General features: G+C 40.7%; 1 long non-coding RNA gene across 2 annotated transcripts in view; it reads left to right on the top strand.

Annotated features, from left to right (window-relative positions):
- The window catches only part of LOC135096976 (uncharacterized), a 29,655-nt gene that overhangs the window by 134 nt on the left and 12,849 nt on the right, over positions 1 to 16,672 (top strand). Inside the window, exons 1-3 of one of the 2 annotated variants that reach the window (XR_010265235.1) lie at positions 1 to 203; positions 320 to 385; positions 1,227 to 1,415. The exon at positions 1 to 203 is cut by the window's left edge and continues 134 nt beyond it. This is a non-coding gene — a long non-coding RNA (uncharacterized LOC135096976). The remainder of the gene's footprint in view (positions 204 to 319; positions 386 to 1,226; positions 1,416 to 16,672) is intronic. The other variant, XR_010265234.1, reaches the window with a different exon arrangement.

Below are 16,672 nucleotides of genomic sequence, written 5' to 3' on the forward strand. Positions count from 1 at the left end.
AAGAGAGAATAAGAGGCTAATTTTGTCCTCTTTAGGCTCCATGATACAAGGGAATGCAGTACAAACGCAAGTCTCAACAGTATAGAGTCAAAACCATCCAGCACTCAGTGGCCCCATCGCGCTGGTCAGTAGAGGACCCGAGGCCATCAGACGCAGCGGAACCTTTCTGGGTCGTAAGGTGATAGTCCGGGGGACGTAAATAGGTGAGCATCCGGTGTGTGTCAGATAATCCAATACTTGCTTAAAGGTCAGGGAAATTGAGCACACCAGACACGCTCCACATTACACAAGCTCTCGTCTTCACCTCCATTTATTTCAGCCAGACGACGCGAGGAGGAAAGTGCGGGAGACTGGAATGAAGCGACTGGAGAGTTATGAAGGATGAGTATGAAGATTCTTTGTCTTTTTATTGATTGATTTATTTATTCATTCATTTATCTGTTTGTTTATTTATTTATTTTATTTATTTACTTATTTGTCTGGTGTGGGTTTGTGTCTCTAAGGTGTTGGGTCTGCTTGTCTTCTTTCTCAGATTTACACTATAATCTTTGAAGCAATACTCACATAAATGGGCACTGAATGTTTAGTAAAGCTCCCCAAAGATTTACACTATCGTTGTTCAAGCAATGTTCACCAGAGTGGGGACAACGTTTAGTAAAGCTTCCCAAGTGTAGGTAGTTTAATGTTTACTTAGTAAAACCACCGCGGGTTACTGAAAGAAAATGGTTCTCTCATAAGAGCGCAATGATGATTAATTTGGTCTCTTTCTTTATTTTTTTTATTTTATTATTTACTTATTTTTTTGTTAATGGTAATGCATGACGTGAGCTGCAGCATCACCATTATGGACACACTCTTCAAGACCCCCATTATTGTCCTCTCTGTGTGAAATGCGTAGGGAAAGTACTTATAGAACACCAAATCCGAACTGTGGCCCCGGTATTTTGTGTTACTGGCCAGTGTTTAGTTATATGATGCTGCAAAGGGTTTTCGGGTCCTCCAGGCTCACTTCCCTAACCTTGCTCTGTACTCTCGCTCTTCCTTCTTACAAGCAGAAAGTGAGTCCATTGCAATATGAAAAGGATATAAAAAAGGTGCCAGATTATGAAGAAATGCAGTTGTAGTGTAGAATGTTACTAATATTGTACCGAAATGCATTATTCATACATATTTTGAAACTTTTAAAGCATTCTGCACATCTTACCATGTTGTTTTATATTTGACAGTGCCGCCGAAGTCCCGAGCGGCTTCGAGACAAGGAAGAGAAGCTCCGCGACTCACTTGAGCCAGTCAGTCAGTGGTCAGTGGCGTCAGCTTTGTTGTGGTGTACGCGTGAGTCTTGTGTTTTCTTGAACGCTTTTTTGGGCTTTAGGTGAACCAAAACTCTCCCAAAGCCTGTCCACAGTGGTCACCAGGTATGTTAACCTGGTAATGAGTGTATTTGGACATACACTGCTAGTGAAACTGGTGTGTCATGCCTCGCTTGGCTGGTAGGAAGCAAACGGTTGAAGAATCAGTTGCCAGAACATTAATAACTAACATTTTCTTAATTTTGCATATTTACTAGTTTTTGTATTTCATATGACTATCTAGGATGTAAGTGTTTCCAGTGCCATGAATCTAAAGGAATGGTGCTCGAAATGGGAGCTTGTAAGGCTGAGGGACACGAAAATAGGCTTGAGTGTTGGCGAGAGTGGGCGGTGCGCCTACTGTTTAGGCGTCTCTGCCCCTCATCAGTCACCACGCATCCCGCCGCTGTCACAGCATTCCCCGGTATATTACACTTGTTTCTGGAATGTTTACCGTAATGTCTGCAATCAGGAATCATCGTAAACATTAACCATTGTTGTCTTTCTGACCACCAGCACATCCTCTGCCGTTCCACCTTCTACCACTCCGATGTTATCTTCCACTTCCTTGTCGCTGTTTGATCCTCCATCACTTTCATAACCATCATCCACTGCCTTTCCCTCGTCACCACATCCTTCACCTCCACCACATCAACTCACTCCACTTCATCAACTCATTCACAGGAGGAATCATGTGTGGAGCCAAGAGTGAGAGAGCTGAGGTGAATCAACACTCTTTAGTAGAATGATTGTTCATCTCATTAAATTGAGAGTGACTTGTTGCCATGGGTTTATCTTTACCCCCACCAGCCCCACCCCAACCCAGCCTCCCCCCAGCCTTACCTCCCCTAGTCTCACCTCCCCAGCCCCATCTTTCCAGCTTCCTGTTCCTAGTTTCGCCTCCCCAGCCTCACCTTCCCAGCCTTCCCTAGCCTCACCTCCTCAGTCTAACCTCCACAACCCTGTCTTTCTAGCCTCGCCTCCTCTCTCCTGCTTACCTTGCCACCCGACCCCCAGTTTCTCCACTCCCCAGCTTTAGTAGTAACGACCCCCGCAGGCCACGTAATTGCACGAGTCATTACCTTGTCTCTGTGTGTGTGTGTGTGTGTGTCCACGAGGAGGTAAGGAAGCAGCAGCAGAATTGGCCTTTAGGTATTTACATTGACTAATTTGGATAACGTGAATATGAAGCATCTCAGTTATGCTAGAGGTGGGATTAGGTTAGCGGATGTTAGCTGGTTGTCTGTCTGTCTGTCTGTCTACCTGTTCATTAGTCTTTGTGCCGATACATCAATGTATTTTTTTTTCTATTTACCTCAGTTTTGTTCTGTATCTATCTGTGTTTTTCTTTCTCTGCATATATCTATGTATCTCTCTATCTATCTATATGCATCTGCTGGTCTAATTTCATCAATCTATTTATATGTCTGTTATCTACCTATATAACTTCTCATTGCTCTCTCTCTCTCTCTCTCTCTCTCTCTCTCTCTCTCTCTCTCTGGTAGGCTCTGTGGTACGTCGTTCGTGTTGCAGTCTGAAGGTTACGCGTTCGATCATGGAAACCTTTTTCGTCACCTTCACGTGGATGTTGCGGCGTCATAACTCACTTAGAATCATTGATGCAGTGAGGCGCTGGTCACTGCACCGCGGGGGCGCTTCGATCATGAATACTATCGTGCGGGATAATTGGTAACTTCCAGTAAAGTGTCCACCTAGTGTTAAGAAAGTGAGAGGAAGAAATGTTTGCCAACGCCCTTCATAAGGAGACCAAACGAACTGGAATAGACCAGAGAACCTCACGAGAATAAAACCTTTTGCTTCACATTTGGATTAAATTGTTGGACTTGCCTATAGACTCCCACACTCTGGCGTCTTGAGAGTTTTTTTTTTCTTTCACGAGGTTTCACTGCATAAATACAAAAATAAATTCAACCTCTTCCCTCTCACTCACAGTCTTCAAGGAACATTGTAGTGTTTGTTGTCCTCGTCACGAGCTCTTAAATGATAATATTAATAAAAAAAGAACAATAATATATATATATATATATATATATATATATATATATATATATATATATATATATATATATATATATATATATATATATATATATATATATATATATATATATATATATATATATATATATATATATATATATATATATATATACTCGTATATATATTAAGTATGACTCCTGGAGGTCCCGGGATGGTGTCATGCCGTGACTTCCCGAGTGACGTGAAAACCCTCCTTGAGACTTAGTTACTGGGGAAGTCTGCCTCCTAGTGGCGCCCGCTGGAAACGTAGGAACAAGCCTAAAGGATTGGGCCTACGGCTAAAGTGCTTCCCCGCGAGATGAATGTGAGGCGGGGAGTTGGACAAAATATTCCATCCTCCCTTCTCAATGAACGTTCATAGAGTAATGGGGTTCCGCCAGGCTTCGGAGCCTAGAACAGCTTCACTGATCCGGAGTCCTTCTGCTCCTTGGAGTTCTCTATCTTGTTGGGGTGGGGGCCGTCAGGGTGATTTGCCGAGTCGGTGGGTCAAACCCACTTACCCTCGACAGCGGTAGTCACTCTGGCGTTTCCGGGATGACGGCCCGCTGGTGGGTGGGTAGCGCTCTTCCTGCCTTCAAATACCAGCGGGTTCATGGCTTTGATAATGGGGTACACGGTGCGGATGCGGTACCAGTCCCCCCCGGGTCCGAGGGGCGGGCATAGAGCCTCTGTGTCCGTCCTTCGGATCAAGGGCGTCCTAGCAGAGCTCGCAGTCTGTGAATTGGTGTTTCGTGCTGCGGCGGGTCTAGTAAAGCAGATAGCCAATCGCCTGGCTGAGGGTGGCGTCCTCAGAACCGGAATCCTGTCGGGGGCGACTTCGGCAGGTAGGTTTCGCATCACCTGTGCCGTTGAAGACGGTAGGTGTGAGTAGTGCTGGCTTTAGCCCGCTACCCTGTCGTCCCCTCCAAAGGGGTTGTCCTGGCCGCCTGCTATCGGCTGCTTGGTCACCAAGCGCGGGTAAACGGCGGTCGAACAAAGCATGACTCAATCAAGATTTTTGTTGCCCTTGGCCAGTGTCCTCCCTACAAAAAAAAAAAAAAAAAAAATATATATATATATATATATATATATATATATATATATATATATATATATATATATATATATATATATATATATATATATATATATATATATATATATATATATATTACAATCAAAACCCGGAATCAGTCAAAACTAGTTTTAACTAGGTATTTTCAATGTGTTGGTGAACAACTAGTATTACCTAGGCAAAACTAGTTATACCTTAATGTGTTTGATATAACTAGAAATATTAAAGTTTAACTAGTTAAATCTAGTTTTATCTGATCGTGTAAGGTAAAACTAGATTCAGCAACGGTACTGAATGTCAAAAGTAGGTGAGGGATATGACCACTCGTTTGAGTACCATTGCTCATTTGAGTACCATTTTTGGGGAACTCAAACATAATTTGTTTGTGTTTGTAGCTCATTTTAGTATCTTTTTAGGTGGCTGAAACGTTTATTGGTCTATTAACATATGTGGGAATATATTTCCCACACTAAGTGTAGTAACAAATGTTTAATCGGACATGCAATGATAAACATGCTTTTATTCCTATCAAAATTATGTAGCGGTACCTTTGATAACATATAGGAAAAAAAATCTCTGCCAAATTGTCACAATTTATTTTTAACGAAATGTATTAAAATTCATTAAAACAATTATCAATTTATAATTCCAACTTAATTAAAATAAAACACAATAATAATGAAACGCATCTCATACTCTTCAATAAAACAAACTGTGTCAGACCCAAGACAAAGCGCTAGTAATTGAAGTTACAAAGATATTCATTATTTGTTTTTACATGACATACTATTGTGACACTTTGAATTACAAAGGACTTTATTTTTTTTTACATTTGCTAATGTTGGTTGCACAATGTTTTGTACAATGACATCTAAAGAATCCTTGGCCTGTTCCCACACTTGAACTAGTTGCTGCACTTCTTAAAGATATTTTTTTGTCGGTAGGTATATCTTTCACATCTAGGAATAACTGTTTACACACATCAAATTCAGACCGACTATACAATTTCTTAAGAATGCCGTCTCTAGTACCTAACTTATACAATTCATCCTCACTTCTGTTTAAAACAACTGCAATGATATTCCGCAAATCTCCTTTTCCCTTGTCAACATCTGGAATTGGTACAGTGACATTTTGTCCCACACTTGCTGGAGGGTGAGACGCATCAGATACTGTCTTCATTCTTTTTGCCTGCTTTTTCAAACTAGTACTAGCTACTTGCCTATCATGTGATGTTTGTGCTTCAGAATTACAGTTTAAACATATAACATTAGATCCAAAGATATCCTTGCCGCTCTCAACGTTTATTCCACAAGATTCGTGAATATGTGAGCCACACTTCGAGCAGTAGTGACCTTCACTTATTTCCATTTCACACACACAACTCGAAAACACTTCACTTCTATTACTAGATCGTGAATTTATGTCATCTTGATTTGTCATCTGCAAAGCAACATTAGATTCCCCAACAGTGTCCTTGTTTACATGTGCAATTATCTTCTCCAAATCCTCCTCATTATTTACAACTTTAATCAATTCTCGTGGAATGCATGTTGTTGCAAGGCCAACCCTTGGTTCTACACCAAACATTGCTTTGTATGGGCTTCGATTTATACCAGAATGATGGGCTCTGTTCTTCATAAATTGTACAAAGCGTAATCCTTCGGACCACCTTGCTGTATCATTGTCTTTCATCCATCCACTTAACATATTTTCAATATCTTGATTTGCCCGTTCCACAGACCCTTGACTTTGACTCTGTCTTGGTTTTCCATGCACAATTTTCAACTCTGGCCACAAAGAAGCTAAGGACGTTATAACACTATTTACAAATTCTCTTCCGTTATCACTCTGTAAAATGCACTGTTAAAAAAATATCAACAAGGTGATAAGCAACTTCTTCAGCACGTTTACATTGCAATGCACGTAGTATCACAAATTTAGTTAAATGATCTTGATAAACCATTATGAATTTATATTTTCCATCTGCTTGTGTCTGCATATCAATTAAGTCCACTTGACACCGACTATTTAGCTCTGAGTGTAAGATTGGTTTGGAAACAAGTCCTCTTTTATTTTTTTATTTTTCTTACTTTGGCACACTTCACACATGGTCAAGAAGAGCTTTATCATATCGGCTGTCACATTTGCATATTTTGCATATTTGCATATATTCAGTGTCAGCTGCCTGGTTAGGAGGGCGGTCAAGAGGGTGTTCAGGATGGTCAGGTGAGCTCCAAGTTGCCATCTTGTTGTATTGGTGGCTCACGAACAACTGAAAGGTGAAGTAAATCAGTGAACCAGGTAAATGAGAATGAATCCTCCCCCCCCTTCCCCCACCCTACAAACTATGACTCAGTAACATCTAACAAAGAAATAACAATTAAGGTAAACGGCAATGCAATAATCTGATATCAGAGGACAACACACGTACTAACCTGTGTCAATGCAGGAGGACAGCGGACTGAAACATACAAAAACTGACAAGCCAGCGTCCTCACTTCCGGTGTTTGTCAAGCGAGTCCCACCCTTATGGTCCCCACATGGTTCACTCCACTCCCTAATGCTACTTATACATAGAAATGTTTTCCCCGGCACTACACCAGTTTCACTTTTAGTCTAACCTAGTTTTCCCAAACTTAACAATTGTTAAAACTAGTTTTGACTGAAGTGTGTAGGTAAAACTAGGTGTAAAATACATTTCGTGTTTTACCGAGCCTTTATGTTAAGAAACTAGTTTTGCCTAGGTAATACTAGTTTTTACAAACAATAAATTATACTACTAGTTCTGACTAGTTGAAACTAGTTTTGGCTGATTTCGGGTTCTGACTTTAATATATATATATATATATATATATATATATATATATATATATATATATATATATATATATATATATATATATATATATATATATATATATATATATATATATATATATATATATATATATATATATATATATATATATATATATATATATATATATATATATATAAACCAGTAAAGATTTCCCTCCAACTTGCAGTCCTCGTTTTGTAAGGTCTCCACGGCAGGTCTTAAACGCAGGTTGCAGGAAACTGAGGGCAGAGTCTTTTTTTTCTATAGCCTTTGTTCTACTATTAATATTCATTCTGCTTCGTGGGTCAGGAAGTTTTAAATTGATATATTCTCGTGTCTTAATTCTACACAATTCTAAAAACATTTTTTCTGTAAAGTGATGAAAAACGAGTCAATTCTGTACCTTCAGTTTTTGTTTCATTAATACGAATCCCTGCGCTATGTAAATATAGTAATGTTTAACAGATATTTTTGGAGGGGCTTTTTATATTGTTCAGCACATAATCTTAGCCACGTTCCTTCACAGTGAGGAGGGATGAATAGTCTGTATCCCTAGCCTTTGTTGTACTGATACCATTCCTTATGCCGTGACTTTTTATATTGTTCAGCACATAATCTTAGCCACGTTCCTTCACAGTGAGGAGGGATGAATAGTCTGTATCCCTAGCCTTTGTTGTACTGATACCATTCCTTCTGCCGTAACTTCAGTAGTTTCCACGAAATATTTTTTCTCACTTTGAAAGTTCTTTACGACATAAATCTCAAACATGTTCTTGAAAAGTGAGAAAACAGGATTACTTCTCTCTGTCCTTTGTTTTACTCCTACGATTCCTTCTGTTTCCTTGGTTCGATAATCTCAAACTGACATTTTCTCGTTTTCGTAATTCCTCAGGGGAGAAATTTCAAGCACGTCCTTCAGAGCGGGGAGGCCTGTGTCTTGTTTACCTTTAAACTTTGCTCTGGTGATGTGATTTGTTCTGCGATGTAACGTTAATAGTCTTCAGTACACATCTTGTACTTTGCTTTAATAATACCATTCCATCTGCTATGTGTGTCTTAAGCTGATATTTTATTGTATTCTCAGTTTTTAGGAGAAAAATGAGGAAATCTTTAACCTTTCTTCTAGTAATGCGATTCCTTCTCTTACGTCCCCTAGGAAGTATTAAGTTTAATTTTCTTGTTTATATACATATATATATATATATATATATATATATATATATATATATATATATATATATATATATATATATATATATATATATATATATATATATATATATATATATATATATATATATGATATTTCTTTCTTTCTTTCTTTCTTTCTTTCGAGGGAATTTGTAGCATGGTACAGAAAAGTGAAGGAGAGGAGTACTCTTTACCTGAAGCTTTTGTTTTGGTAATACGATTCCTTGTGGTGTGTGACTTAAGTATTGTTTTTGTAAGGTCTTTAAGACAGAATTTCACCACGTGCCTGGAGTGTGAGGCGGGAAGAGTCAGTTCTTTATCGTTGGCCTTTTGTTCTTTTTATTTCATCACGACAGAATCTCGCCCACTTCCCTGAAAAGTGAGGACCAACGAATACATGACTTAAGTCTGTGTTTGTTATACTAATGTGATTCCTTTTGTTGTGTAAGTTAGTGAGTTTAAGTGATGTATTCTCGTTTTCTTAATTCTTCTTGACTATTTTCAACCATGTTCCAGAAAACTAAGGAAGGGTTAGAATTCCTTATCTCTGCCTTGTAATGTGGCAGTGCAAATCCTTCTCTGATGTAGATTTTACGTTTTTTTTTTTATTTGATTATCGGAATTGTTGTGGGCAGATTGCAAACCATGTTCATTAGGAAAAGTTTTATCAGTATTTAAGGAAATATTTCATTTTTCTCTCGCCAAACTTTGGAGGACACTAATCTGAGCCACGTTCAAGGTGAAGGCTTCGTTTCATGGAATAGAAAAGGGTGTGTTTTGTTAATGTATAGCGGCAGATTCATCCCAGAGCGTGTCTTTACAAGCTAGGGAGTCTTAGGCAAACATTTTCTTTTCTTCTTCAATTCCTCTGGATAGAAATCTGAGCCACATTCCTGGCAAAGTGAGAAGAAGTTTGTGTTTTCTTTATTTATTGCGTTAGTTTTATTTCCAGGGCTCATTTTTGGTACGTAAGTATATGTTTTATTTTTATTTATTACTTATTTGATGAGGGAGGTGGACGTGACCAGAGTTTGAACTGAGCAGATTGAAAAGGCTAGCGTTAACTGACTGAACCATGAGGCACTTGTTTTGTGCGTGTAAGCAAGCTACTCTTAAGTGCATATTTTATTTTATCCATTTACCATGACGGAAATTTCTCAAGTATGGCAAAAAGAGGCTCCTTTCCTTCCAACAGATTTATTAGAGTCGTGTTTGTCACTTCCAGCGTTACATTTTAGGTTAGATGGTCGTAGCAATAAACTCCACATGCAAGCCTTAAAGAATAACATTTCCTTCCACAAGTCACTGTAATTAAGTTCCTCATCTGTAACATCCATTCCATCCCAGCGATTTCTTGTGGTGTGTAGGTTAGGCAGAACAACACTGGGTCTAGAAGCTGCTCATGTTTGTCTGTCTGTCCACGCGTCGCCTGGAACTCGTGTACTGAAAGCCTACATGGAAATCTGCAGCTGGAAGGGAATTATATCTTGTAACGAGTGAGGAGAGCGGCAGGCAGACCTTGGCAACCCCTCGCGGGGTCTTGGTGTATGTAAACCTGCGTGTAAGGTCTCTTCGAGCTGCCGGGCTGGGAGGTGGTGCAGTTTTGAGTACTGGCAGGTGTATTGCATCGGCAGCGGTGTGCGTCCCTTCCATGTCGTGCAATTCAGGTACTGCCCGAGCCTTTTGAGTGACGCGACTTCTGAGTCTTTGTGAAACGTGTTGGTGTGAAGTGTGGATTTGCGAGGCACCACTGGCAGGCCACGAAGGACAGGGTGGCCCGAGTACTTCAGCCTTTTTACTGTTTATTTTATCGATGGTCAGTGAAATTCGGTACTGTTCGGAACGGAGCGGAAGAAAAGAGTGGGGGAAATAAAAAAGAACAATAAAGAGAAAGAGAAATTTGGGTGAATACGGGATGAAACAATGGGGAGAAAGACAGCTGGTACTTTTCGAACCCCTTGACTTACGTGACTTTTCATCAACCTTTGTGGAATGATATAAAGTGTGGCTGTCAAAGACACTGCTGGCAGCGTAAAGGATGACAGGATACTTCACACCTTTTGTGCTTGTTTCATTGCTGGTCACTTAACAAAAAATGTGTGTGTGTGTGTGTGTGTGTGTGTATGTGTGTGTGTGTGTGTGTGTGTGTGTGTCTGTGTGTGTGTGTGTATGTATGTGTGTTATTCATTCAGCACTAGGAAGCAGACAAGTATTAAAACAGTTTCTCTATTTACTAGTGATGAAAATGGTAGAAAACGCACACACACACACACACACACACACACACACACACACACACACACACACACACACACACACACACACACACACACACAGACACACATACACACAAGGACATCACACGTTGGTAGAGTTGCTGTTAATTCATTAACTCAGGATTACATTGGCGGGGCGCGAGGCAGTTTGATATAATGGGTGTGGCACATAACCAGCTGCGGTGCTCTTTGGTGTATACATTTGCTTGGTGTCAACACAGTTACGTACTTAATAACTTGCTGCTTCGTTCTCCGACATGGTCTGTATTTCCTGCTGCCTGTGACTGGAGCTGTTTCCACACACAAGTGTCCTCAATGAAAACTACACTGCCTTTCTTTCGCATCTACCTTTTTTTTTTTTTTGCGGGAAAGAATGACTGTGAACCATTATCTTGCCCTCATTCCTTCACCGCTCATCCAGATTTATATATATATATATATATATATATATATATATATATATATATATATATATATATATATATATATATATATATATATATATATATATATATATATATATATATATATATACAATCCTTCACCTCGTAGTCCTCATCTGGGAAGGGGACCACAAATGTCCCCAGGTTGGACTGCTCTTCAGATATCAACTAAATGTCTTGACAACCCCCCCCCAACTTTTTTCCATAAACTTGTGCAACATTCGCGGTCTAAGATCTAATTTCCAATCTGTAGAACACCACCTCTCCTCTTGTAAACCTCATCTTCTTCTCGTCACTGAAACACAAGTGTCTGACGCAACAAACATTTTCAAATTATTTACAAAACTAAAGTGCAAATATAGTTATGGTTATATTTCTGCGTCACATGTACAGAGAGAGAGAGAGAGAGAGAGAGAGAGAGAGAGAGAGAGAGAGAGAGAGAGAGAGAGAGAGAGAGAGAGAGAGAGAGAGAGTTTTACGTGTGTAGATTAATAAAAAAAATTCTTGAAATTCTATTAAACCTTACCTGAGGGGATATGGAAGAAGGAAGAGGGGAGGAAGGGGGAAGGGAGAGGTGAGAGGGAGGATGGGAAGGGGAGCGAAGGGGGAGAGAGGGAGGGAAGGGAGGAAGGAAAGGGTTGAAGAAAAGAAGAAAGTTAAGGAAGAGATGATTGCTGTGTTATCATGTTCTGTTTATCTATTTATTTATTTATTTATTTTATTTATTTATTTACTTATTTTTATAGGTGAGAATTGCGATTGTGAAGGAGAATTTTTGTTTGTTTGTTTGTTTGTTTGTTTGTTCTTGTTTGACCTGCCTTTCGTTCCTCGTTTCTTTGTTTTATATTGTTTGTATTTTATGGTGTTGTTCTTGTCTTCCTGTTACTCCTTTTTTTTGTCTTCTTCTTCACCTCCTCTCCCCGTCGTTTTCCTTTTTTTTTCCTTTTTCTTCTCTTACTTTTCATCTTCCTCTTCCTCCATCACCACCACCACCACGATAACTATTTTTTTTTTTTTCCTCCTCTTTATTTTCCTTCACCACCACCACCACCACAAGTTCCCTCCACATTGATCACATTGTCAGTCTCTCCTCACTCGATCCCTAGTATACAGCAGCACTCATTCCTCACCTAGTGGCGGCAGTTAGGGTGCACGTCACTCCCGGGTGTTACAGAAGACTCATTACAGGACAATAAACACGTTGCAGAGGCTCAGGTGTTGTCACTATTTACCTGGATATAAACACCTTCATTATTCTCCACTCGGGTCGTCTGTGTTTTTTCCCTGACAGGTTCAAGATTGACTTAAAGAGACAAGAAGGGAGTGGTTCATAAATAGAATGGTGGATGAATGGAATAGAGTAAGGAATCAGGTCATTAGTGCAGAGTTATTTGGGAGTTTTAAAAGATTGGACAAATTTATGAATGATTAGTGGAAATTGATGTGTTTTGTAAAGACTGCCACGTGTAGGCCTGATGGCTTCTTGCAGCTTCCCTTGTTTCCTTTGTAATGTTCTTATAGCCTCGTGTTCTTGAGCTTTTTCTGTCTCACCAGGGCTATTTTCAGAGGCTACAGAGATGCTTTCTGAAGTTGTCACGCGTGTTTCTCCCACTGGTTAGGTAGAATCCTCGATCACCTGCTGCTACAATAATGATCATTGTGTAGGGAGGGGGTAGCAGGTTTACTGGGGGGGAGGCGCCTCTACCCTCGACCTTCCTCTCTCACGCCTCGCTGCCTTACGTGCGGCGAACACGACCTGGGAAGACATAAACCGATAAAGGAGAAAGAGGAGGAGGAGAAGGAAGAGAGGGAGGAGGAGGAGGAGGAGGAGGAGGAGGAGGAGGAGGAGGAGAAGGAGTACTTGGCGGAATAAAAGAAAGCTAAATACAGCGGAGACAAGTGGGAGTGAAAACCTGAAGAGGAAAAAAAAAAGGGAAATGAAGAGAAAGTTGCTAATGATAAGAATGAAGGTTACGAGACTCTGGAAGAAGAAAGAAAATGAAGAGGTGAACCAGAGGGATGAATAAGAGAACATGAAAATGAAGAGAAAGGATGAGATGAAGAGGAGAAGGAAAAGGAGAAACAGGAGGAGGAGGAGGATTAAGAATAGAAGGTCAAAGAGAAGGAAGAAGAGGATGAATGGGATAATTACAATGAAGAGAGAGGAGGAGGGAGACGAGGAGGACAAGAAACAGAAAGAGAAGAAAAGAGAGAGAGAGAAAAAAAAAATCAGTAAGACGGAGTAAGAGAAGATGAAAAACAGAGGAACACGAAAAAAGAAAAAAAAGAAGAAAAGGATAACATCAACAATATCACAAGTTCATTACCTTCACTCGGTGTTCACTTGACTGACTTTATGAAATTCGTGCACACCTTTGGTTTTCGCTGACCAATGCTCACCTCAGCCCCTGCTTGCCTGATATCCTGCTTGAGGGAGAGTGAATGCCTTGAAATTAGTGATTAGCGGACGGCGGGGGGCGGAGAGAAAGGCTGGCGAGGGTGGAAAGGAGGGAGTGGATAGGTGGAAGGATGGATGGACTAGAATGGTGGATCGGATGGTTGTTAGTGGGTGGCGTGGATGGTTGATGGAAGGATGGAAAGACTAGGATGGAAGGATAGAAGACTAGGATGGACTAGGATGAATGATGTTTGGACTTGGATGGTTCACAGTGGATGGTCAGGATGAAAAGTAATGATTTTGTCAGTTTTTCATCGTACTGTGAACTTCAGAGGGAAAAATGTTGAAAAAAATGACTTGAGGGGGAATGTGTCCAGAGGGGAGGATGTTTAAAGGGGAAAATGATCAGAGGGAAGAATGAATAGAGGGAAAAATGTGTAGAAAAGGAAAATATCAGGAAAATTAATTGAGGGAATCATGTTTACAAAGGAAAATATCTAAAGAAGAAAATGACGAGAGGAAAATAATTACTAAAAGGAAAATGACAACTAAGAAAATTATCACAAAGAAGAAAATGAAAAGGAAAACTGTTCAGTGGGGAAATTATGTACAGAAGAAAATAACGAGAGAAAAAAAAATGACAAGATGAAAAAAAAAATGGTGAGGGAAAATTTCAATAGAAAAATTACTTCTTTCTTTTCGATATGGTTCCCGTGACCTCGTTGTAGTGTGAAAATACTCATACATACAAGGCAGGGAGCGTTGTAATTCTATCTAGACGCTTGACCTCAGCTGACAGTCTTAACAAGGCCCTCACATCCTCTTTCTCTCTCCCTCCTTCCCTTCCTTCTTCCTCTTTACCTTTTTTTCTTCCTTCTTCTCTTTCTTTCTGTTCTTCCAGATGTTCTTCTCCCACACTTCCTGGTTTCCTCTTTTTCTTAACCTCTCCTCATTCTTCTCCTCCTCATCTTTCTCTTCCTCTTTCTTCCTCTTACTGTTTACTTTTCTTTTACGCGTTCTGCTTTCCTAACTTCTTCCTGCTCTCTGTACTCCTTTCCTACTCATTCCTCCTACTCTTTTTATTCCTGTCTATTTTTTCTTCTCTTTATTCCTTTCCAGTCTTTCTTTTCCTCCTCCCTTGTCCTATCTACTGTCTTTCTTCTTCTTCCTTCTCACATCCTCTCCTTCTAATCTTCAAATGTTCATTTCCTCATGTTCCTTACGTCTCTACTTGTCATAATCTTCATCAGTAATCTTCCTACACCTTCCCATTTTTCCACTGCCTTCATATTAATCAGTCCCACAATGAGATGAATAAAAATGTTGAAAGGTGATGAAATTGATCCTGCGCTATTCATGTGGCTACAGATGGAGGCGCAGCAAATGAAAGTGAAACAGAGCGCTCCAGTACTGTAGTTATTCACACTTGTTAGCTGGCAGGGGAGAGAGGTCGTGAAGCAGCGGTCATGGCATTGTTAGATCGAACGAGTGAGTCAGTGAGTCGGCGAGTGAGCGAGTGAACTTGAAGAAGGAATGTGAAGAAGATCGATATGGCTAGAGAGAGAGAGAGAGAGAGAGAGAGAGAGAGAGAGAGAGAGAGAGAGAGAGAGAGAGAGAGAGAGAGAGAGAGAGAGAGAGATTATGTAACAGTAAGAATCATGAAAAATATGAGTGAAATATTTGCAAAGTATGTAAAGTAAAATAACATAGAGATTGCAGAGATATTACACACACACACACACACACACACACACACACACACACACACACACACACACACACACACACACACTGACACACACACACACACACACACACACACTCTGACACACACACACACACACACTGACACACACACACACACACACACACACACACTGACACACACACACACACACACACACACACACACACACACACACACACACACACACACTGACACACACACACCCACACACACACACACTGACACACACTGACACACTGACACACACACACACACACACACACACACACACACACACACACACACACACACACTGACACACACTGACACACACACACACTGACACACACACACACACACACACACACACACACACACACACACACACACACTGACACACACACACACACACACACACACACACACACACACACACACACACACACACACACACACACACACACACACACACACACACACACACACACACACACACACACACACACACACACACACACACACACACACACACACACACACACACACACACACACACACACACACACACACACACACACACACACACACACACACACACACACACACACACACACACACACACACACACACACACACACACACACACACACACACACACACACACACACACACACACACACACACACACACACACACACACACACACACACACACACACACACACACACACACACACACACATACACACACACACACACAGTTTCCATGATAGTTATAACTTCTTCTTACCTCCTACACCACCACCACCACCATCACTTACTCCTGCTCCCTCATTATCTTATCTTATCTACTAATCCATTTCACCCTCCTCTCCTCACTCTTGGTCTCCCCTGCAGGATTTGCCCTAATTAGAGTCAGGAAGGATGAGAATAGAGGAGGAGGCAGCAGACACCTGCCGAAACGATAATTACTCCCAGTGAGGTCTAAAGCACGGTTCAGGGGGTGCTGTGAACTTATCATTAAACCCAGCTGTGACCTCACTGAACGCTTCCCTTTGTGTCTCACAACACAAGGGGGTAGTCACAGCCTGCCCTCTAAAGACAACTCTCTTCCTCTACACAAAACTACAAGCACCTAATAACACGCACACCCTTCACTCTAAAATTTTAAAATCATGGCGACTCCTACACCTGCCTCGGAGTCCCCATCTGGGGAGGGGACCATAAATGTCCCCAGGTCGGACTGCCTTTCCGTCGACGACCCTAAGTGTCTTGACACCCCCCTCAACTTTTTCTTCATTAACTTCTGCTACATTCGCGGTCTAAGATCTAA

The sequence above is a fragment of the Scylla paramamosain genome, unplaced genomic scaffold (assembly GCF_035594125.1).
Source record: "Scylla paramamosain isolate STU-SP2022 unplaced genomic scaffold, ASM3559412v1 Contig10, whole genome shotgun sequence".
Lineage (NCBI taxonomy): Eukaryota > Metazoa > Arthropoda > Malacostraca > Decapoda > Portunidae > Scylla > Scylla paramamosain.